The sequence below is a fragment of the Peromyscus californicus genome, unplaced genomic scaffold (genome assembly GCF_007827085.1).
Source record: "Peromyscus californicus insignis strain IS unplaced genomic scaffold, ASM782708v3 Scaffold_15__1_contigs__length_86483966, whole genome shotgun sequence".
Classification (NCBI taxonomy): Eukaryota; Metazoa; Chordata; class Mammalia; order Rodentia; family Cricetidae; genus Peromyscus; species Peromyscus californicus.
Window position 1 is genome coordinate 7,789,140 of NW_026294447.1, and position 25,632 is coordinate 7,814,771.

Below are 25,632 nucleotides of genomic sequence, written 5' to 3' on the forward strand. Positions count from 1 at the left end.
TAGCTAAACGAAGGGAGCCTCCAGGTCATACTGTTCTACCGGGGTCACATAGGGAAGTATGTTCCCATCCTTTGCAGCAAAGGCACACAGAGATAACCGTAGCTGGCTGCAAGGAGGGAAGGCTATAGATCATGTTGGCTGAAGAATTTGGGACTCTCTACATGGTGCTCATTTTGTAGACATGGAAAACGCAAGGGTTACAGGCTCACAGATAATGTCCTAGTCTGCCTTCTATTGCTGTGAACAAACAACACAACCCCAAACAACTTGAGGGGGAAAAGGGTTTATTTGGCTTACAGATGACAGTCCATAAAATTGAGGGGAGCCAAGGCAGACGCTCAAGGCAGGATCCTGTAGGGAAGAACTGAAGCAGAAGGAACACTGTTTACTGGCTTGATCCCCATTCCTTGCTCACCTTGCTTTCTTTTGCAATCCAGAACTACATGTGGGTGGGAATGGTCCATAATCAATCATTAACCAAGAAAATGCCCACACTAACCTGCCCACAGGACAATCTGATGGAACCAGTTCTTCAATTAAGATTCCTTCTTCCCCAATATGTCTGGATTTGTGTCCATTTCACAAAAGCCAATGAGCACAGACAGTAACATCAGGTTTTCTAAAGCCACAGAGGCAAAGGTAATGTGCTGTGGTGTGGATATAAATATTATCAAACTGGCAGGCTCTAGAATAATCCAGCAGAAAAGCTTGTGGGCATTGCTGTGAGGGATTATTCTAATTAGGCTAATTAAGTGGGAAGACTCACATCAACTGTGGGCAGCGTTGTCTGATGTGATGAAATCCTGGACTGAATTTAAAGAAGAAAACGAGCATCAGCAGTCATCACACTCTGGTTCCTGACTGTAGGATCCATGACCCATGTGACACATCCTGACTGCCCCCAGCACCTGAAGTCAAGACTTCCTGTGAGATCCATGACCAACCATTCCAAGTACCTGGTGCCAAGACTTCCTCACTGTAAGGGGTTGTAACCTCACACCTTGAGCCAAAATAAAACTCTTTCCTCCCTAAATTGCTTTTGCCAGTGTACGTCATTGCAGCTACAGGAAGAGTAACAGAGTCAAGCATGCAGAGACTCCCTTATGTAGCTTCTGGGGGTTTGTGTATGAAGCTGTGAAGGTTAAGGTTAATTGTGGAGCCCTGGGATATTAGTAATGCTATATATGTAGGATGCTTTTCAAGGAAAGCTACAGGCACTGACTGAAAGAAGCTATTCTAAAAGAGAGGTCACATGTGCCATGGGCAACAGGGATAGAGACATGAGGAGCCTGTTGGAAAGGACTGATTAGCTGAAAGTGGAAGACCAAACCTAAATGTGTGTAGACCTGTCTTATGTGATGGGGATCCAGATCAATTAAAGAGAAAAAGGAAATCCAGCAGAGCACAAGCACTTCTTGCTCTCTGCTTCCCAATCTTTGCAGATGTAAAGATTTCCAGCTGCAAGTTCTGCACCAATAATTCTGCCCTTCCTCCTCTGCCATCATAAACTGTGTTTTCTTAAGCTGGGAGCCAAAACAAATCCTCCCCTTAAAAAAGAAAACAAGTTACGTAATCAAACAATCTAGGCTCTGTGGGGAGAGCTGAGGCACAGTAGATGTTCCCAGCATTGTTTGCTATATCTACTTGGCATCAAAGCCAAGAAAAAGTGGTAGAAAAATTGAAATTTGAGGATGACTAAATATAGACCGAGTCTCCAGATATCACTAATATAACCTATTTTCCATTAAATTTATTCATCCTTAACCTGAACCCAAATCTACTTTTTCTAGAATCCCATAAGCAGAATTGACATTTAGAGAAGTCATGCTCGGCCTCCACTTAGTTAACCAATAAATAGGTCATCAGGTCTTTCTAGTTTTAACTCTGGAATATCTCCAAAATTGCCATTTCCTCCTCTCTATTGATATGGCCTTTGAAAACCTGTCTTTTCCTGATATAATTCTAATTACAACCCATGCAAATGTGCTTCCTAGAAGCTCTGTGTCCCACCCTTCCATGTGCCAGCAGAAGTTGGTCTGTATTATAAATAAAATAATGCAATTTTCAGGTATTTTATTTAAATAGTTCTTTCTCACCTAAGAAATATAAGACATCAGCTTGGATTGTGGCTTCACTTATCATCATCATCATCATTATCATCATCATCATCATCATCATCATCATCATATCATTGTTCATAGCATCTGCTCTCTATGATTAATTGTCTCCTAACGTCTCCAGCTGTTAAATCTTTCTCTGTCTTTATTACATATCATTTTGATAGTTGTTCACTTTCTAATGGTTTACAGCATTCGGATCAAATGACTGCTTTCTCTGAAGTACCTTTCAGATGGCTGTTTCTTAACATTTGAAAATAACTCATAATTCTATTTAGATTAATCTCTCTGCTTTTAAATGTGTGTTCATATACCCCATTCCAAATATTCCAAATTTTCAACCTCAACTAGTGTTTTATTTTACTGCATTGAACTAGAATATGGGCATATGATAAGCTTATTTTTTTTAGATTCCACATCAGTGTTTACTAATCAGGGATGGCACAATCCTAGTTTTCTCACCATCCCCAGAACAATCCAACCTGGCTGGGCTGAGTGTGCTCTTCGAACATATATGTGTGACATACAGACTCTCTTTTTAGCATGATTTAATGAGCAGTGAAAATTTCTACAGTAATGTATCTGTATAAAATATTGTGTAGAATTTAAATGGTCTAGAATAACTCTGGAAACAAACTAAATTGCTTGAAAAATCCTCAAGTAATTGCAATTTTGCAGTCAATGTTCTCCCATTTTCTGCTTAGATTTTCCTAAACTTAGCAAGTTCCAACTTTAACAGGGTCTCACCACAAAAAGTTGACACTGAAATGTATACATTATTTGCCATGCATGAAACTCTCTATAATGTATTCAGAAATCAAAATTCTAACATGTAACAAATATGTATATATAATTAGTTACTCATTCACAAAAATTCAACTATTTAAATTCATATTATAATATTCTATTTTTATTTATGTATAAAGATGTAGTATATTTCCTTTCATTTTGAGCTTGTGATCTTTTTTCCTCATACATCAGCTACACATTTTAGAATTAAGAAAAAAATTAAGTTTTCCACATTTTAAATAACTTTAATATAGATTTTATTGCTTCATATTTTACCACAATTAAAAGATCTGACCAGAATCTTTTGAATTGTCAATGATGAAATATTTGTAAGATAGAATATTTATAGTATGAGGTACTATATTTAGAAACTTAGTATGAAACACTATATTTAGAAAATTAGAAAGAAAATATAAAATCTAAGTGGTTTGAACATACAGTTCACACATACAAACACAAACACACACCACACATGCAACATATATGTACATACATGCATATAAACACACACGCACATACACACACAAATTGCAAACGTTTAGTACACATTCTGTCACAGCTCTGGAAATTTAAAGATGTGCAACTCTTTGGCATTTAATATTCATCAAAATAACATATATTTAAATTGTTAAAAATACTGAACATTTAACTTGGACTCACACCATGACTGAATCTGTATTTTTAAATTAATTGCTAATTTTTTAAGAAAATATTTTTATAGTACTATGTATAATGAATTCAAGAGAAATCACAGGGAAAGAATTTAAAAGTCAATGAAGTGTTTTGTAATGTGTAGAATACATTACATTCTGTAAGAAAATGGAACTGAAATGGAACCCAAATATTCAAAAATGGCCAAGTAGAACTGAGGCAAGACTACTTTATTTATAACAGACTGTAAAACAAAGAAATGATTTACACAGTGACATAATATGGTTCCCTTGGTCTTCTTTTTCACCTCTTTTTTTTTCATCTTATTGTAAACATTAAACATTTAGTCTACATATAAAATTCCTTCCAGATTGCGGTAGGTACAATTGGTTGAGAGTAGAGTAATAAATGTGTGGTGTCAGAATATTAGATTGAATATATTTATCCTTTCTTTTCAATGTTATTGACTTTAAATTTGAAATACTACTATATCCACAGAGTAGCTGATATCACTACATAGAAATATACCTAAGTTACAGACTGCACTTAACTATGAGCGCTTGCTGCACGAACATGAGAAACAAAATTCGAATCCCCAGGACTTGTGCAAAAAGCCCAGCATGCCCTTCTGTTCCCATAGCTTCAAGCACTAGGGGATAGCCACAGGAGGACCCCAGTGTTTTCTGTCCAGTCAGCCTAAGTGAAATGGTGACTTTGGGGTTAAGTGAATGACCCCGACTAATGAAACATAGATGGAGGGCATAAATGTAGCTATTTCAATCAAACCATCACACTGTACACCTTAAACAGACTGTTGACCATTAGCAGGAATTTTCACAGTGTACACTAATTCTCACACAGTGTTGTCCACATGAAGTTGTTCAAATCTCTCCCTCCAACGATACAATAGTAACAATGTCCTAAAGAATAGATTCAAGTGAAATCAGCTTATGCATTGAACACAGCACAGAGCTGCAAAAACCACAGACAACTGTAAAAGCATCCAGTTCATTTCCTCTACTTAATAATCTGCCACTGGTACACATCTTAGAAATTATGTTATCTTCTTTTGTACTGTTACAAAGAGAGAATTAAACAGTAGTTTGTGGGAAAAAAAACACAAATTAACATTTTATAGTATTTCCTTTCTTGTGCCTTTTTTTTAGTAAAATTCATAAAATGACACACTGGAACTATACGCACATAAAAATGAGTAGGTAATGGGAAACATATATTAGATTAAATTATTTTTATTTGAGTTTAAATTTGTTTTAAGAAGTGTTTACATTACAAAATAGACCACGCATTGTAAAGCATGGAATTTATATCTTGTAAAAAACCTGCTCCTTTATAGATCTGCAATTGAAGACATTTGTCAGGCTGTATGCCTTAAGATATCAAAAGTTATAAAATGGAAGCAAATATAGATATATTTTAAATATAACTAAAGCTGTTCTTTATAATACAAATGTATATTTAGTGAATTACCTGAGATATTGTTGCAAAACATATCACTTGAGTATCAAAATGCAACATTTCTCTTTCATTGACTCAATACTAAATGAAATTGTTTCTTATTTTCATTTTATTGGTGGCAGTGAAAAATAACTAAGCAACAACAGATTGGTACTTTTAAATGCTTTTGATCACATGCCTAAATTTGCACTTCTGGGCATGAGGAACAATTTTGGCTGGTGCTGAGTCTAATCCATCAGGTGCCCAATGTGTGTACTGAATGTGGCCCAATAGCCTAAGATACCCTTGGCTTTGACACATCTGTAGTGAGATGCCTGGATACTCCAGTTTAGGACAGGAGGTGAGGGAAAAACAGGAACATGTTCGTTAAAATATGGAAAGTTCATAGTTGAAGTCCTAGAGGACATGCTGCCTTAAGAGAATATAATGTTCTCCTTCAACAGCCTGGTAGAAATATGAAGAAGAGAATTTATGTAATATCAGTAATGAAGATCAGAGAAAGGCATCACTTCTAGGTGTCTTTCTCAGCTATTCAGTTTATACTGTTGCTTCTTTTCCTGTTCTTACCCCTCAATTTCCTTTATGTTCTTATCCCTTATCAACCTCTCACACTAAGGTCCCTATACTCCAGTTCCTTTGGTGAAGTGTAAGAGGTCAAGACCTTTCTTCTTTCTCATGAGTTATGTCGTCGGTTTCTGACTGAAAAAACTTGTGTGCAACGAAATAATGGCAGAATACTGTGGCTGCTTCCACATACAATGAGGAAAAACTGCTGATACTACTAGCAAGAACACCTGCCCTTTATTCTGCATCCCTTTTCACTTCACCCTCTTCCAAATACCCACCCGCCTTGTCCAGTATCAATCCCTCTTCCCAGACTTTGGTTTCCTGTTCCTGACGTCCACCAACAACACACACACATTCTGCCTGGATCATTTCATAGTTACTGCTGCTGGCAATGACTTCATGTGTTTCATCTTCCTGATGAACAAGTAGTTCAAGGTCAAACTCTTATTGCATTTCCTTTCATCGCTTTTCCTAATCTCCCCAGTCAGAGTCACACCTCAGCACTAAGCTTCTGAAGCGCTGTATTATTCATCAACTGCCTTCTGGAAAGATGAATGTGGTTAAGTCTGCCTTTGAGGATGCACTGAGATCATAGAAACCTGGGACCACTGTTAATTATTTTTTTCCCCCAGAGCCTATGACAGGGATAGCTACTTGTCACTAGATGAGTGCTTGACGGGGGTGGCTCTATCCTATCAGTTCTAGTTTTTATATATTGTCTTGATGACTCCCTTAATTTACTTTCTCCCTATGTTGTTCAAACTGCCTTATGTTACTCTTCCAGTGCTTTGCCCCATTTTCCTTCATTCTTTCTCTCCCTTTACACCTTCATCTGCTGCCATTTGACACCACAACAGAGTTACAGCCCACATTTTAAGCTGCGGTCTAAAGATAACACGTATTCTCCAGGCCAAGAAAGGATATTGCTTTTGGAGGCTGCCATTCATTTAATGCATCATGCACACTTGTGCTCGTCAGCGAGTATCTAATCTCTACAGAGCACACTACTTCTTACATGCATCATCCACTGCCTTCACATATGTTGTTTCTGTACACATATGCATTATTTTTTTCAGGAGAAATTAATAGCCTAAACAAACACCAGAACATTATAATCAAACTTGTTCTTTGTGCATTGCCTTTGCTGTCTAAATCCTTTCATATACAGCCATTTTGAACATGGAGATCTGTTGTGGAAATCTAGTTTAACCAAGAAACACAAACAACTGCAGTTCTAGCTGTTTATAGTGAAGAAGAATCATTCTGAGCCAATCAAAACAGCAAACAAGCCCTGCGGTGTGGCCCCTGGCTCTGTCTGGGGAGCTGTGCGGATTATTGGAAATCAGTTTTATTTTTACATGCCAATTCCTCTCCAAAGTCCTGATGATTTACTTGTATTTTGTGGGAAATGTTGTTGTATGTAACAGAGGCAGGAGTCTCAATCATAACTAAAATTTGGTATCCTATACATGTTCGTTGTAAGATGTCAGACAGTTACCGAGAGAGTTAAACAGTCAATTCACATTAAACACATTTCTCTAGTCTGGCTTTCTCCCTTTTTCTTTTCTTTTATTATTACATTTTAAAATAAGGTATAATTATGTCACGACCCCCCTCCCTTTCCTCCATCTAGCTTCTGCCATATACCCTGTACCTCACTCCTTTTCAAAATGATGGCTTCTTTTTCTTGGACTATTGCTGTTACATAAGCTCTTGCTCTCTCTCCTGCTCTCTCCCTCCCACTCTCCATTCCTTCATTTCTCTCTTTCTGTTTTCTTTTTCACATCTTGAGACTGATTCTTACTATGTAGCACAGGCTGCCTTAAAAATTACTCATAATACTCCTGTCTTAGTCTCCCAAGATAAACTGGTTTTCTTTCTTTCTTTCTCTTTCTTTCTTTCTTTCTTTCTTTCTTTCTTTCTTTCTTTCTTTCTTTCTTTCTTCCTTCCTTCCTTCCTTCCTTCCTTCCTTCATTAGTTCCTTCCTTTCCTTATTTCATTCCTTAATATTTATCCTGTTATTTTAATTATATGTATGCTATGTATGCACATATCTGAGTAGGGTGTGAGTGGATGTGCTCATAGAGATCAGGAGAGGTGATCAGAATCCATGGAGCAGAAGTTAAAGGTGGTTGGGAGCTACCCAGTGTGGGTACTGGGATCCCTGCTGAGATCCTTTGCAAGAGCACTATGCATTCATAACTGATGAGCCATCTCTACATCTTGTACAATTTGTTTGTTAATAGAGATATTTAGGACTACATGCTATAAAATGAAAATCAACACATTTAGATAAAGCAGAATTTTAAATCCTGGTAACAGCAATCATTGACAACTGAAAATGTTCGTAGCAAAGTGATTATATGAAGATTCTTTGTGACAGAAGCAGGGGTCAGAAAGAATTACATTTGACTTTCCAGATTTGTATATTCCTCATCTGTAAGTCAAATAAGCTGCAACCTGGAACTGTTTAAGAAAGAGAAATTGTGTGTATACTGATCATGTACACTTTGTTGTTATTCCTCAATAAATACAAAATTATTATTTGAATTACATTTAAAGGTTATCGGATATTAGTAGCAATCTAGAAATGAAGTAAATGCTCATAGGACACATACAAATACTATATCATTTTATGTAAAGGACTTGTGTATCAGCAAATGGAGTATCCACAGGGGATTATAGAACTAATCCTCTGTTGATACTGAGGGATGATGACATCCTCATGGAAATGTGAAAAGCAGACACAGGTTCATGACTACCTTAGCAGGATATTTGAATATCTGGAGAATACATTCCGAGGTGCTCAGTGTCCCAGACTCTGAAATATCTAAATGAAAACAAAAATAAGGTGTCATGTGACAACTTCTTGTAAGTTACTACTGGGTTTTCAGTTTCCAATAGTGCTTCTCACCATTTATGTAACCAGGAATTGGGCCATGGCTTGCTCTGTTCTTTTCTTAGGATCCCACAAGGTGGAAATATCATAGGGCTGTGTGGTCACCTGTAGGTCTGACTGGAGAAATAGCCATTTTAAGCCCCATCAGGTGGCTTGATAGAATGCATTCTCTTTTGGTTTGAGAAATTGTAAGGAGAGAGAGTGAGAGAGAAAGAAAGAGAGAGAGAGAGAGAGAGAGAGAGAGAGAGAGAGAGAGAGAGAGAGAGAAAGAGGTTGCTGATTTGGTTTTTTAACCTCTGTTTAAAGGACTCACCTGGTGAGAAGGAATCCTTTCAAGATAATCTGTTTGGATGAAATAAAATAAACTGATGAGGAAACTTCATTACAGATGAAAACCTCACTAATCTCATTATCTGGTGTCAAGGATGAATCTCAGTTGATAGGCTGGTTGCCTAGTATGCACCAAGCTCTGGATGGTTCCCAGCACTTCATTGGCCTTGCATGGTGGGAGATGCCTTTAATCCCAGTACTCTAGAGATGACCACAGATGGATCAGGAGTTCAAGGTTATCACTGGCTACACAGAGAGTCCTAGGCCTGTAAGTTCTCCCAGAGACACTGTCTCAAAACATCTCAGGACCTATGTCATATAAGCAGTCCAACCAAAGGAATACAATTCTATCCTTGGATCATGATTTATTCTGATTAGGATCTTTTGTTTGGGAAGAATTCGTATATTCTCGCACAAGGGAACCAGGGACTGAGAAACGGAAGCGGATGTCCAGAGGTACTCATTCTCAAGCGGAGGGGTCACTTTTAGTTCATGGGTCCCTTCTGACCTTGCACCTGGAAACCCACTCTCTAACTTGGAGGATTTTCTCTTGTGTCTCATTATCTAGCTCAAATTTATGTAAAGACGCTGTCATTGTCTTTCCTAAGTATTTGGCTCGTCCCCATCTGCTGTTTGTACTGCAGTACGGACCAATGCTCCAGTCACCCGGAACTGCACTGGGATACTTTCTCCTTATCTATGAGCTCTCACCAGTTTGTTTGTTTGTTTGTTTGTTGTTGTTGTTGTTCTTTTGGTTTTTAGAGACAGGGTTTCTCTATGTAGTTTTGGTGCCTGCTGTCCTGGAACTCGAGCTGTAGACCAGGCTGGCCTCGAACTCACAGAGATCCGCCTGGCTCTGCCTCCAGAGTGCTGGGATTAAAGGCATGCACCACCACCACCCAGCCAATGGTATTTTCTTTAATTTGATCCCATACTCTGGGATCTAGAGTATCTTTTTCTGGAAATCAAGGATTAGATTTTGTTATTAAATCCCAGCATTTTTGTAGCTGGGCTTTAGACATTGCAAACATCACTTTTTTTAATTATTATTTTTTAGGAATTTTTAAAAATTCATTTTACATACCAACTACAGATCCCCCTCTCATCCCTCCTCCCGCTCCCCTGCCCAGCCTTCCTCCTGCCTCAACTGAGTGTTAAAGGCTTCGCTAATATCATTCTTTTTTAAGAAATGATGTATGAACTCAATATGTGGTGTCGGTTTTCCTACTTTCAGGCCCATGTTAATCCTGGTTTGCCTCTTTCTGCAGGAGCCCTCATGTTCTCTCATAGTTTTTCACTCAGGTCCCTGAGCTGAGTGCCATTTGGGAACTTTTGTCTGCTGGACCTGGGATCTGAGGACCTGAAAGAATGGGGCAGACTACAATCTAATGCTGTAGACAGCCTTACTTCAGTTTCAATGTGCTTTTATACACGAATGAAACAAAGGAAGGAATGATCCAAGGAAGATCATTTGAGTTCAGAAAAACATGGTTAGAAAAGCATGATCATAATAACATGTAAATAGACACCAGTAAGCATATCCTAAATATTAAACAGAATAGCCCTTTCCCAGAACTTGCTCAGGACAGACCAATTTAATCACAATTCCCTGGCGTGTACCATAGATTATATCTTGGAAAGCATGAAAGCAAGGCAGAGGCCATACCCAGATTCAGGTGCACTGAGGACAGCATTCAGCATATCCTTTTACCAGACTGGGTTCTATAGCTCTGTTCTGACATCTAACGAGAATAAACATGCTTATAAATTGAACGCATACATTTGTTGCAGGAGGTATAAAATCACGCCCAAGAACAATCCAGGGAACAAAATGCACCTGAGGTAAAAGGCCCTCTGTCTTTTCCCCTGGATCCTCTCTCACAGTTCCCAAGTCATTGTTCACCATGCCTCATTCTTTTGACCTTGTTCCAACACAGGTTTTCATGTGTCCAGACTAGACTCAGATTTAGTGTGTAGCTATGGATGATCTGAGTGCTAGGGTTGCATGTGTGCAACATCCTGGAAAATAAATCCAGGCCTTCACTCATCTCAGGCAAGCATCCTACTGATTGAGCTGCATCCCTAGCTCACATTGTGGAATTTTTTCATAACTAGAATTTAGAGATAAAACTTAAATTTCCACAAAGAGAGGATTAGAATAAACTGAATATATTTGGACAATTAGTACTTTTATTTCACAATAGTGACAATCTGTGAGCCACATATAGATGGATATGGATACATGTGAGAAACTGAATATACAACATAAGTTATGAAAAAGTATGGCAGTGTGATATATACAAAAGTTGGGCTGGAGAAATGGCTCAGAGGTTAAGAGCATTGGCTGCTCTTCCAGAGGTCCTGAGTTCAATTCCCAGCAACCACAGGGTGGCTCACAACCATCTATAATGAGATCTGATGCCCTCTTCTGGTGTGCAAGCAAAAATGCAGACAAAACACTATTCATAATAAATAATTTTTTAAAAAAAAGAAATATACAAAAGTTACCATACTGTATTCATATTATGTGTATTACATAAAAATTAAAGAATAAGGAAGTACAGAAGTAATAAACAGTAATGTCAACATCTGGAATTTAAAATTGCATAAGCTTGTGAGTGTGAAAAAACCCTTTTGCTTACTTCATAGAAAAAGATCAATTATAACTGTATACTTTTAGTTTTGTATTTCAATGAAAATTGAATTTCAAAAGACAATTTAGGATTTCTATGTTTTCTGTTCCATTCAGACAGCTTCTGAATTTTAATCTCAGGTTTTTCAACTCTTAGATAAGTGCCTCAATGGGTTTGTAAGGAATGGGTCACAAGTCAAAATTAGTTCATGGGCTGGAGAAATGTACTCAACTAAAGAATGAGCACGTGGGTTTAGATCTCCCACACCATGTAAACGTCAAAGGGAGGAGGTACATTTCTGCAGCCCAATGTTAGGAAGACAGTCCGTCAAATGGATTTCTGGAGCTGACTGGTTAACCAGACTAGAAGAACCAGTGAGATCCAGGTTCAGTGAGATTCTCTTTGAAAAACAAGGTAAAAGGTGATTCAGAAAGACAGGAAACAGCTCTTGCCCGGCCCATGCATGTGCATACTACTGCACCTATCCACACGTGTTCAGAGATTCAAACAGGAATATCCATACACAGCATATACAAACACAAATAAAGTAAGTTTATTTTTTAAATATCCTATAAGAGTATTTTGGATGCTATCAGAGCATTTTCTACCTGATTAAGTCTGATTTTATATCTGAATCAATGTGGTAGACGTGGTCACAGAATTAGGAAGAAGCCAATCATTCTGTAGTCATTTGTCATGTGCAAAAGGATATTGGCACTGTTACCATGTTTCAGTTTGCATGGTTTCCTACATGAAAACCAGGTATAAATTATTTATCCCTTATCCCTCAACATAACATGTGTAAAGGTACCTGCGCAACACTCCTCACTAGCAAAAAGTGAGTTACAACTAAATCCTTTCAAGTTCACACAGATCTTGATATTTAGGATCTAAAATGAGAGCAGAAAGGACATGTCTGTGTTTTCTGAAAATATATTCAGGAAATATATTCTGAAAATACATTCAGAAGACTATTACTTAATATATAAAGCAGCATCTGAGACACAGAGAGCTTGGTCACTTTCAGCTGGAAGACTGACTGCTGAACCAGCTGCTGACAGATTTCACACATGTATTTGTGTTCATCTCTGTGTGTATGTATGGTTATTTGTATTGGGGTCAGCTGTGTCTCTTGGAAATACAAACTTTCATAACAGTATTTTCAGTTCCTCATCCCTTTCTAGTAAACAGTGTGTGTGTGTGTGTGTGTGTGTGTGTTTATATGCCAGTGTTTTAAGATAACGGCTATGTTCCTTAGTGTAAATGGTCTACATTTTTCCCCTCTACACCACACTAAAGAAACTATAGGTTTGTTGGAAGTAAATCGTACAAGGTGCCTGAGGTCTTCCTTGGATTTCTGAGTGTTGCACTATTTTGGTCATTGGCAGGAGAGGCAAGGTGCTCTATTAAAGAGCTGCTGCTCACCGCCGTCCCTTAGACAGACCTGGCTAACAACAGTGTTTCTAACACTTTGGGTTCTTGTTCCAAGGAGTAATTGACTTCCAGTGTTATTTTAAAGAAACTAGCGTGAGAACCTTTGTGATATGATACAGCTTGTTCCATCTTGCCCATATCCTAGTTCAGAACTTGATTCTTTTTAAATCTCTCCTACTTGTAAGAATGGATAATTAAAAAAAAAATCTTTTTATAAGTCATTAACATGAAATTGATCAATCTTGTTAGCCAGAAAACTACGGTGAACTCCCGTAGTTTACAAATGAACGCATCACTAGTGAAAACACCACTTGCTTCAGTTCAGCTGTTGTGCTACAAAACTTTTCCTGGGGTGACAAAATACACACGTCTACTCACCCCAGGCAGACATCCCTGCACAGGCAAGGTATGGACACCACCAAAGTGGTGAAGCAGTAAGTTTCATTGGGGTGATTTTCAGGAATGTGTGTGAAGGGTTAGTTACAGCAGCAGAAATAACCCAAACGCAGCTGCATCACCAAAGCCTGCCCCAGCATGAGTGACAGCTCACAGAAGCTGGGAATCTGAAGCACACTGCACAGCCCGCAGACAGCTTAACAGGTTGAAGATGGTCCGTTTCAAGAGACTCAGTTGTTCTAAATCTCTTCCAGGACGTTCAGCTGGTTTCTGTTTGGTCTCAGAGTCTTTGCAGATGGGCTTGTCTGAGAGTCTTTATTGCTTATTCTGGGAAGGAGGAGTGTAGTGGATCTAAATCAGTTTCACAGACTTCCTGAAGCTTTTTGTGTTATCTTCTGAATTAAGGACCTTCCCTGAATGTTGAAATATTTCAATCTGAGAGGAAACTGGTACAAATTATCAGCCATATATTCTTTTTTAATGATGAAAAATGTGTATTTAGAATTCGACTTAGTTTGGTTCCCAGTTTTATTGGTAATAAGCAAGGCACCATAACCAGGAGCCAGCAGAACATACACCTTCTGTCTGTCAGGCCTTCTCAGGGGATTGACTTTGGCCCCATCAATGGGGTAGTTTCTTCACAGCCTGTTGACTAGGTACTTATTTCAGCCGTCTCTTCTAATGGACATGGAGTTTATGGCAGGCACTGAGGCATTAGAGCCTCTTTTTTTTTTTGGTATGGTATGGTAGGGGGTTCTTCAAGGGTGTTTCTTTGTGTAGCCTTGGATGTTCTTGAACTAATTCTGTAGACCAGACTGCCCTTCAACTCAGAGAACTGCCTGTCTTTGCCTCCTGAGTGCTGGGATTAAAATTAAGGGCCTGCACCACCACAGCCAGGTTGAAAGCCTTACTCTTTATGGCCCTTCCACCCAAGATGAGAATCAGTTGTAAAAGCATTGCACATTAAAGTAATAGAATCAGGCCAAATTCAGCTTCAAAGTTACCTTACTAAAATGTCCTACACTTAACCTGTTTAGAGTTTATGGTCGAATAACTGCAGCTTAGATGCTATTCTGCTGGTAATCAAGAACCAGTAGAGGAAGTTAGATATAGGAACCACATACACTCACTCACTCATAGAGGTAACTCAGGACTAGTGGAAGGGCACAGTGGGAAAGATGCTTGGTGTCAATCCTGATGACCTAAGCTGGATCCTCAGGATCTACCTGGTGAAAATAGAAATGACTCCCACAGATTGTTCTCTGATGTTCTTACCAGTGCTGCGGTACAAGTGCACCATCACACACACGCACACACACACACACACACACACACACACACACACACGCACGCACGCACGCACGCACACACTCTCACATATACACACACACACGCACACACGCACGCACGCACACACACACTCACACTCACACACACTCTCACATATACACACACACACTCACACACACACACATACACACACACACTCACACACACACACACACACACTCTCACACACACACACACACACACACTCTCACATATACACACACACACTCACACACACACACATACACACACACACACACACACAAGTTGGAAAGGTAACTGGAATATAGTGTGGGTAATGGAGTAAAGAGAGCTATTACTAATACTGGAGAGGAATGTGCTAAGAATGTGGTGGAATGTCAAGGCAGAGGAGCTGAGACAGAATTTTTTAAAATAGATTTTGTAATGTAATGTGAAATTTATCTCAGCTATCATTTAAGATTTTCTTTAGACAATAATGATTATAATCCAAAAGACTCTCAAGCTAGTTTCTAAAAAAGTATCAGTTTATGACTAAAGAGTAGTATATCATTGTTGGGTAACAAAAAGCTGATATTCAAATAAGCAGTAGAAGGAAGTATTTATTTTCACTACTTGTAGCACTGGAGAAAAAAAACATTGTATTTGTTGCTCAGTTGTGTGTGTGTGTGTGTGTGTGTGTGTGTGTGTGTGTGTGTGTGTGTGTGTAAAGTAGGATGTGGGTGGCATGTTCAAGTCAGTGGTGTTTTAGAAAAAAAAATAAAGCTTTCTGCAGCCCAAATCCATGGATTTTGTATTACTCTCACCCATATGTGTATGTTGTATTGACTGCCTCTCTGTTTATACTGTGGATTTACTACAAATGCTACTTGCCTCTCAGAACATGCAGCAAATATCCCCAGTGAACTTCAGTGCTGGCTTTCCTTGGGCAGTGAGCACTATATGTCCTTTAGTTGAATAACAGCCTTAAAGTATGTTATTTTCAATGAATCAAAGGCTTGAAAGATATTATTTCCTTGCCAGTAGTCATCAGTTTCCAGAAAATGCTTGAGGCTTAATTTATTCTTTATTAATTAATAGAACCAAAATGTATAACCAAATTTGTAAAATCAAATTATATAAATGCACATGCATTCAACATAAAATCTGAATAAATATTCTGTTCTAGATTGATCTGGATATGGGGTTAATAGTTGGAGACCTCTTTTTTGTGTTTCTGCTTTCATTAGCTGATCATAGAATGTTACGTAGATAAACTATCAACTTTCGGTGATTATGTTCTAAGAAATATCTTTCTTGTGTCCAAACTTTGGTTGGACGGACAGAGAAACCCCTGAGCCACAGCCAGTGCCTTGACTGGTGCTCCACCTGAGGGGGAGGAGGAGAGCTGTCCTTCATCCTGTTTGATGTCCTTCTCTACATTTATGCTTGTATTTATGTTTGTAATTTTATTTTAAAAAGCCAATGAAATTGACTTGCGTTTCTAGATTGAGAAGTTTGTTTTTTCCTAAACAGTGCGTTAAGCCAAATTCCTACTTTCTATTCTGTTTCTCATGTCTTTTTAGGGATCCACAGCTGTGAAGTACAAACCTGGAAAAAAAAGAAAACAGGTTCAGTGTTTCCATTCTACTCCATATTTGAGTGTTTGTACTCAGTTCCAAGTAGTCTCTTCAAGGAGCTGGGATGTGCTCTCTTAGGGTTCGCTGGCTAGCTCCTAAGGTGACAGGAAGGCTGAGGTACATTTGCATATTTGGGCAAGGAAGTTGTTTACATCACTTCTCTACTGGCTGTTGCTTAAGGAGGCCACAGAGTCAAATGTCACCATCCTTTGAAGAGATGTAACAGGAATCCAGAAGAGATACAGAATAGTGTGCCCATTCTGTTGGAGGTCACTTGCTTGGGTCCTTGGGTTTTAAAAGAAATGAGGAAACAGAAACTAATAAAAACTAGATTTGTTTATAGTCTGGCTGTAACTTGGGAGAAAAATATTCTTAGATTCTGTCTTTTCTTTAGCGATATTATAATTCTGCTGAAAAAAATGCAATCACAGCCAGGAAATATGCATATGCCAATTTATCTGTGAAATAAGCTGTCAGAACACGAAGAGTGTCTTCCTGGGACCCACATTCCCACTTTGGTAACAGAGCTTCAGTTTTCCGTTCCTGGCCTGGAAGTCCTGGAGAAACTTCCCTTTAGAAGGGCCTGTTGTTTCAGGGGACCTATTTCAGTTCTAGGAACATAGAATCTGCCAGACCACTTTACACTTAGGATTTCGTGTTGAGAAATATTCTGTGATTATACGGGTTTCTCATTTTCACCCAACCTGCCCATATCTATTCTAAAATGTGTTCTTAAAATTGTAAGGGACATGAAAGAGGATTAAAATTTCATTTAGAGAAACATTTTAAACAGACTTAAACACAGTAACAATCCAAATTCAAAAGTCTGACTTCAGAACTGTATACAATGCAAAGTTTGTTTCCCTTTAGCATATCTGCAGATTTCCCTTGATGTTTTTCTTTTAGACTGATTTTTTTTTAAAGTGTCAGCAGACTCCCAAAATAACTCAATTATGGATCTTCTATTAATCCACCCACATGATCTTATAAAAGGTTTGCAGATTTTTAGTCTTTTACCCCCAGGACACATGCTGTAAATATGTCCAGACTCAGTAGTACATCCTGTACCTACACATTCATATATAAAAGCAGTAAAATAATTGCCTTCATTGAGAACCTATTTGTCATATATTGGGCATGTACAATACCATTAAGTGCTAACACCTCTTTGAGGTGGGTGTCTGTCACTCACTTTTCCTGCGGCTAAAGTAGGCTAAGTGATTTACTTTTTGCACGTGGAGATCATGGCTCAGAATCTGAATGGCAAGCTAGGTCCAACTGATAAAAATGGAAATCATGAGATTATTTGTCACATAGAAATTTTGAACTGAAAATTTATCATTTAAATGTTGTAGGACTGCTACAGTTTGAAACTAATCAATTGTGATATCCAGTTGGCTTTTAACTTTGCCTGGCGTCTTCACTGAATGCCTTCATCGACACCACTTCCTCATATTTTTGTATATTTACTTTCATATTTTCCTGTTACTTCCTCCCCCATCATTACTTTATAACTCAATACTCTGCTGATTATTGGGACACATTACTGAGAAAACAGGAGTAATCACCTAGCAAATTTTGATTTCCTAGAGACAAAATCTGTAGAATGTTCCTGTACCCATCCTTAAGAATATTTTCAGCTCTCACATGCTTTCTAGAACTAATCCCCTGGCTTTTTAATGACTTTGACAGACTAGTTACTTCAGCTCTCTCCTAAAATTCAGGGATAATAACAAAGTTTAAATAATTTTAAAATATCTATTTTGGTAATTTTTACCAAGGTAATTAAATGAATAAATAAATGAATAAAAGTCTTAGCTGAACTTACATTCTTCTGTCCTTGTACTTCTCACTTAAGTAAGAGTTGATGACATTTGCAGTCCTTCCTTTAAACTCTGCTCCATTAACACAACCTTTGCAGTCTGGCTTGCCTAGCTTCAAACAAATTATTGTGCTAAGATCACCACCACTGACAAATATATTATTATAGGTCAATTGGATGCTTCAAACAACATTTTATTTAACTGCACAGCAGCTTTGGAAAAAAATGACTTCTGTCCTCTCTTTGGATGGTGCTTTCTTCCTTTTTGGTTCTCTTTTCTGATACCATACTCTTCTAGTTGTTTGCTAGAGGTGTGGTGGGGTATTTTGTGGGAGGTCTCAGTTGTTAGAGGTGTGGTGGGGTATTTTGTGGGAGGTCTCAGTTGTTAGAGGTGTAGTGGGGTATGCTGTGGGAGGTCTCAGTTGTTTGCTAGAGGTATGGTGGATTATGCTGTGGAAGGTTTAGTTGTTTGGTAGAGGTGTGGTGGGGTATGTTGTGGAAGGTCTTAGTTGTTTGTTAGAGGGATGGTGAGATACCCTGTGGGAGGCCTTTTAAGGACCTTGTTTATACCTGAGATAACCCACTCTTTACTAGTTTACCCGGATGCATCTCTTTGATACTAAACTCTTGCACCACGGGAGTTAAATAATTCTTATATGCCACTTTAATAATCTTGCTTTTCTTTTCTCATCTTGCCCTGTGCTTCTCGAGCCTGCTTTATATAAAGACTACACCAAAGATTGGTCATTGACCTCTGGATTATGGTTCGACTTGACCAATGTGATGTAATGAAGGAGACTGGTGACGTGGCAAGATAAAGTGGAGAATGCATCCCCCTGCTTCCAGCATGGCTAGCTTACTGAGAGGTCATGTGTTCTTCTCAAAACCGTGGTTCCTATCTCAGTCCATTGTATGCAGCTGTAATAGGGTCTTTGAAGATGAATAATTGAAAATAAACAGGAATTCATTTTCTTACAATTCTATAGGATAAGAAATCCAGTATAGGGTTGCTGAGATAGCTCATAGGGTAAAGAAACTGGTCACCAAGCCTGACAATGGAAGTTTTATTTCTAAGACACATGTGGTAGAAGGATGGATCCGATCACTGTCTGTTGCCTTCTAACTTCTACACATATGCCACGCCACACATGTGTGTATGCCGCTCATGTGTATACAACACACATGTGGGATAAATAAACAAAATATTTGAAAACAGAGATTTGTAACGTAAATGTCATGGATCTTCGTATTTGTTGTTTCTCATGGTGAAGGATACATGACAAAGAGGGCAAAGAAGGCCATATCTCCCCTTCCACAAAGATACTAACCCACATAGGGTGGCAGAACTGGCATAGTCTAATACCCCACCCCAAAATCCTACCTCTTTGCGCTGTTGTGATGGCAATAGTATTTTTGCACAAGTTTGGAAGGGACAAGCCTTTTAACTGTCTGTGCAGAGCTCTCCTTGCTTTGCTCTTCCTTCCAGGTACAGAGTCAGTAAGCTTTCAAGTATGGTTAGTGCAGGCCCCTACACAATGCTCTATTAGCTTTCCTAAACCTAGCCAATACTTCTTAAATAATCCTGGCATTAAACTCTAACTCAGTTTAAGGATGCCATCTGCTTTGTACTGGGATCTTTTTCCAGGAAATACTGAGATGGAATTAGGAATGTAAAGCCCAGAGGAAAGCATTCCTATAAAAGATAACAGAGGAGAAAAGCAAGCCAGGAACAGACCACTTTCTAATTATCGTCACATGTGACACCTGTAACTTGCGTGTTGAGGAAGCTTCCAGTTCAGGTCGAGCTTCAGTTCTCCATGTCCTATGGTCAAACTGTGTAGTGTCCTTAGCAACAGTATCTTAAAATTAATTTCTGGGGGTCAACCAAAAACAATGGCAATGTCTTATATTGTTTGGGGCCTCTGGGACCTCCCCAACCAACCACTCACAGGAAGGTATCTCACATCTGGCCTAGAGATGTATGTTTAGGAACCTAGGGCTTCTGGGTGGAGCAATATTTCCCCCAACCCCACACACCCAATAGAATACTTCTGCTCAAATTCTTTTTTAAATTTTATTTTAATGAGCTTGCATAAGATTTACATATACATTTTTCCTTCACCCTCCCCATTGCTCTACACTGCTTTCCCACTCTCTGTGGCTGTGAACCCTGTGTTACAAGAATAACTAGCCTGGCATGGCATATCCACTGGTATAATAGTGGTGTGAATTAGGTAACCACCCCCTTATGATTGGATTTGAGGCATGATACACGGGAGAGAACTCATTTCTAGTACTGTACTTCTGACCCAGGACCCAAGGGTACGTTCTAGATCCTAGGTTTTAGGGGATAATCTACAACTGATATTTTACTGACTAGACAAAGAATTCAACTGACTGTAAATACTGAGGTGGCTAAGGAAAGTGTCATTTCTTCAATGGTGTGGGCACTGAGAAATTATCAGTGTTCTAATCAATAACTCCATTTATGATTATACACCTAATTAAACTCCATGGGTCACACTGAAAAGAAATGTGTGTTTATGAGTTGGGTCTATTGGAAAAAACAAGGTCTAAATGGTAGAGGAGGGGAATAAGACAAGGTAAATCAGGGTTAAATAGGACTGAAATTCATTAGCTACATGTATAAAACTAAACAAAAATCAGTAAAAACAAATGTGAGAGAGAGGGAGAGATACACAGATAGATAGATGATAGATAGATGGATAGATAGAGAGGTAAATTGATAGACTATGTAGGGTTGGTTAAGAGTAGCCTCAGACTACAATGATGATTTGAAAAACTTCTCAGCCAGCTTAATGGAGAGGGGAGCTTTGGAATCTGTGTGGGCCAGTCAGGAATTCTCACTGGCCATAAGTGGCATCTGTTTTCATCTTTTCTCATTGGCCTGTGTCTGAACAACCCAAGTTGGCTTCCACAGAGAGTAAAAAGTCGAGGCTATCAGCTGGTTGCAGCCTTTGCAGGTGAACAGCGAACAGTTAACGGCAGAGCTTTCCTTACAGCGTCTTTGCTAACACACACGGCACACATTTTCATCTCCAGACACTGTGAATACTGGGTAACATAGAAAATCCTACCTCATCAGTCTTTTTTAGTTCTACCATCTACCAGTGTTTTTAATTAGGAATCTGATATTCATCGCAAAGATCATAATGATTACAATCAAATTTGAAATGTTCTGCTCCTATTAACCTAGTGTTATTCAAGTACTAAGGAATTCTTCAGCTTCTCTTTGTGTCTCCTAAATAATAAGTAATCTATCCACTATGAAATATTGTTTGAAAATTTCACATTATTTTAAGATTTTTTTTCACATTTAATTGTGTGTTTGTCTCTAAGGACGGTCATCTGTCTGTGTGTGCTGGTGTCTGTAGAATTCAGGCATTGGGCATCAGATCCCCTGGAGCTGGACTCACTGGTGTTTGTCAGCTGCCTAATGTGGGTGCTGCTGTGACCCAAATGTGGGTTCTCTGTAAGAGTGGTGCATGATCTCAACTGAAGAGCCGTTTCTCCAATCCCTCAAAAATGCATTTCAACTTCAATGTATTACCTACATCTGAACTGTATGCATTCAATATGTTACCTGCATCTGAACTGTATGCATTCAATATGTTACCTGCATCTGAACTGTATGCATTCAATATATTACCTACATCTGAACTGCCACCTCCTAGTTACACAGCTGTGAGCTGTTCCATACTGGACTAGTCTGCTCATTGATCTTCCCACTGTTAATGCTTTGCTCTCATTTATCCACCGAGTAGATGAACTTCTTAATCCCCCTCACATGGTTTTATAATTTACTTATAACACGTCATATTATCTTTAATAATATCTTCAATATCAAGTTTTAACCATTTTCCAAGTCTAACTTGTGTGGCCTGGTATTTCTTGCTCAACAGAGTCTAATGCTATTGCTTCTTTAGAAATACCCTAAAATTCTGAAATAGGGTTGTTATTGCTGTGGTGAAACACTATAACCAAAAGCAACTTGAGGAGGAAAGGGTTAAATTTTTACAATTCCGCATCACTGTTCACCATTGAAGGAAGACAGGGCAGGAACCTGAAGGCAGGAGCTGATGCAGAGGCCATGGAGGGGTGCTGCTTACTGGTTTGCTCCTCATGACTTGCTTTGTCTGATTTTCTATAGAAGAAAGGACCATCAGCCCAGGGATAGCACCACCCACAATGGGCTGGGCCCTCCCACATTAATGACTAATTAAGAAAATACCCTACAACCCTGTCTACAACCCTGCCTTAAAGAAGCATTTTCTCAACTGAGGCATCTTCATCTCTACTGACTCTAGCGTGTGTCAAGTTGTGTGAATAATTGTAAACCTTTATCACTTAGTTTATAGAATCCTTCTTTTGTTGCTTTTGGAATATTACAAACTAAATCAAGCCATATTTTTTCTTCCATATAAAATATTATTGCCTGTTTTTTTTTTAAATGTAACTTAGCATAGTTTCTAATCATTTACTAAGGTAGTTGGTTTACTTAATTTAGGTCATTCACCTAAAGAAATCTGGGAGCCCAAGTGTCAAATCTAATTAGCATATTACTGAATTCTCATTGTTTAGCACAGTGCCTACCTGCTGTCAAGTCTCAAATTTAGACTTCTCAGAGTCAAATGAGTAAGGATTTATAAATTAAAGCATTGATAGCCTGTTTGGCTTGACGCTGCTTTCATTGGACAAACTATGGGAATTAGATGCTCTTGTATCTTTACTCATCTATTTTTTTTTCTATTTTGTTTCCCCTCAGACAAGGAGTTTATGGTTCTTGAGATTCTGGCAGTAGTTTCCATCCTTGTAACACTGTACATTTGTATGTGCATGTTCTTTTTCAATTCCCCAGGATGTCTTAAGATTCACTGAATCTTATTCAATGATTAGAGTCATGACATGCTGACTTCATATAATTATCAAAAACCCACACTGGCCAACAAACCCCAGATTCTTTTATCTAGATATTACTTGACGATTTTTTTTTTCTCATGAGGACATTGAGTCCTTCCTGCAATATGGAGATTTTTTTCAGCCTAGGTACAATGGGCCAAATAGCTTTCTTCAGCTCCTCCAATGTAATTATTTCCTGCCACTAACTAAGCAAAGTGGCACATCTGTTGACTAGATGAGAAAGCCAGAATTAGACTGCTTTCCAAAAGCCAGCGCAGTGGTTCCCTCCTGGCACTCATTTCATGTGCCTAAAGAAAGCCGTCTGCAGGGGAACGGAAATCTGCGAACACACCATGGGGATTCCCAATTGAATATTGTCACGTTCTTTCTAACCATTTGTGAAGAGGCAGAGACTGTGAGAAAGTGCTGCTGTGATTTTCAACACCTTCTGTGGCATGAAGCGTAACTGTGTCTCTGGAGCTGATATTATACAAGCTACATTTATCTTTTCATGGGCTCGATGTATTGGTTCATCTAGTTACGAGTTTTAAACGAACATCATTTTTCTGCCTGCACACCACTAATTAAAACTAAGAAACTGAAGTTTAAAGCGACCTGTGACCTGAGCTGCTTGTACTGTGTGCTCAGCATGGCCACCCTTGTCGTTCGGTCTGAAATTGCACATTCATAGACAGCATCACCCCTGCATTTGTTCAAATACAATGTTTTACCACCTAATATTTAACTTACACTATTTAATATTTGTCTCCTCCTAACAGAATTAAGGGCAACGTGAGTTGTCTTGGGACTTGTAAGTTACTAGACATCATAATTGATTAGTTATCATTTTGGCAATTTGTCAGACTGGCAAATTTTCAGTTCGTGAATATCTAAGTACAACAGGGGAATTTGGAAATGGCATGTGTTAAGAAAAGGGAAGAGTTTAAAGTCCAGTTAGAAGCAATTTCACAAGGAATTGTAGGAGGATAACGATACACTTTTGTTGTTTTCTGAAATGGAAGACTGCTGAGGTTTTCAGGATTCTGGGTTAGTCCTTCATTGTTTGTTGCAGTGTTTTATAATTCTTCAAAACAAAACAGGCCTCTTGCTAGTTTCTCTAAGAAAACTTTATTCATAGAACAGGAAATGGCTTGAATCGGTTCTGCTGTTTGTTATTTTTATTTCCCAGACTAACGTATTGAGCTTTACCAAGCTCCCAGCTTCCATTCTAGCAATTACCTCCACAGTACCAGAAACTCTTCAACACACACCAAACATGCCACCAGGAAGGAAGAACAGATAAAAAGGCTTAATGGGACCATTACCACATTTTATTCTAACAGAACATTCCTGCATGCCTCAATGTACATCTTCTTAGCTTTTATTCCAATCCTTCATTCCAGGAACCTGGTAACGTAGTCTAAATGTATATACACACACTGGAGTTCTGTTACCAAGATGCTGAGTATAGAGACTGAAAGGCCTAGAGATTAAGGATGGAGAGAGACTGTTACACTCCCAGGATGCCGATCACTCCATGCCAATTTCCTCACTTGATGAAAGTCTCTCAGTGCCTGTCTCACAGAGCTCAAATGAGAGGACTGCATGCTGTCACACACACTATGTGAGCTGTGCAGTCTCCTTGATAGCTGATGTATTTTAAGCATCAGCATTATTTTCTTCTTCTCCATGTTTAGCTCTTTGCTGTGTCTCCATTGACTACAATGTTGGGTAACAGAGATTCAACAAACGGTTTTAGAATGAATTAATGAATTATTGTCACAAGAGATTCGGGGGTTACAGAGATCATAAACTGATCTGCACATTTTACCTGTGATTTTTAAAAAGAAATTGGTTGATGAATATTAATTGTACATATGTGTGATAGTCTTGGTATGTCTTCACATTTAATTCTTTAATAAAGGGACATCACTAATTTGTGGAAGTGACAAGAAATCTGGCTAGTGAGTCAGGTTCAAACAGAAGCATGTGTCCAACTATTTTTGTAATGATTTAGTTATAACCATTTTTACCCTGTCCTTCACCCACTGCACTCAACATTGAAATCCCTGGGAAAGAGCATGTAATGAGGCAAATGTGATTGGATCCTCTGTCTCCCCCTGGATAAGGATGACAGAGTGCATCATTTTACCCAACTGCATGGGGCTGGAGAGCAGCAAAGAGTCAGGGTGAAACCAGTGTCGATGATGAAATCAACAGACAGAAACAGATGGAGACACAGGTATATCCATTACGTGTGTCCTGACTGATTTAAAAGAGCTTGGTCATTTGTTAACACATCTGGATCTCTCTGTTTTTCTCACCAATTAACAAGCTACTGGCTTGCACAAAAGGTACCAAAAATAAAACAAGGAATTTTTGTTTGTTGTATGTTTTTTTGTTTGTTTGTTTGTTTTCTTCTCAGTCATGCTATAGGTATTGTGGCTTTTACTAGTTATACCTGTTTTCATAAATCTTCTAATATGTAATTTTAGAGATAAAGTAATTCTTCTCAGGCTTCAGTTTCTATAAAGATTCCAATGCCAGACTGGTTGAGTACTGAGCAATTGATTACAGTCTCTGATAAAACATCGAAACCAGATGGAGTTCGCTTTTTGTATTTATGAATTTGCCAGTGAATTTAAGCCTGTGACAACTTGGGGATTTATTT

The 25,632-nt window shown here is 38.6% G+C and overlaps 1 protein-coding gene across 4 annotated transcripts in view; it reads left to right on the forward strand.

The window, feature by feature from the left end:
- Positions 1 to 25,632, forward strand: part of Dgkb (diacylglycerol kinase beta) — a 713,645-nt gene that overhangs the window by 54,258 nt on the left and 633,755 nt on the right. The gene's annotated exons all lie outside the window — the stretch shown is intronic.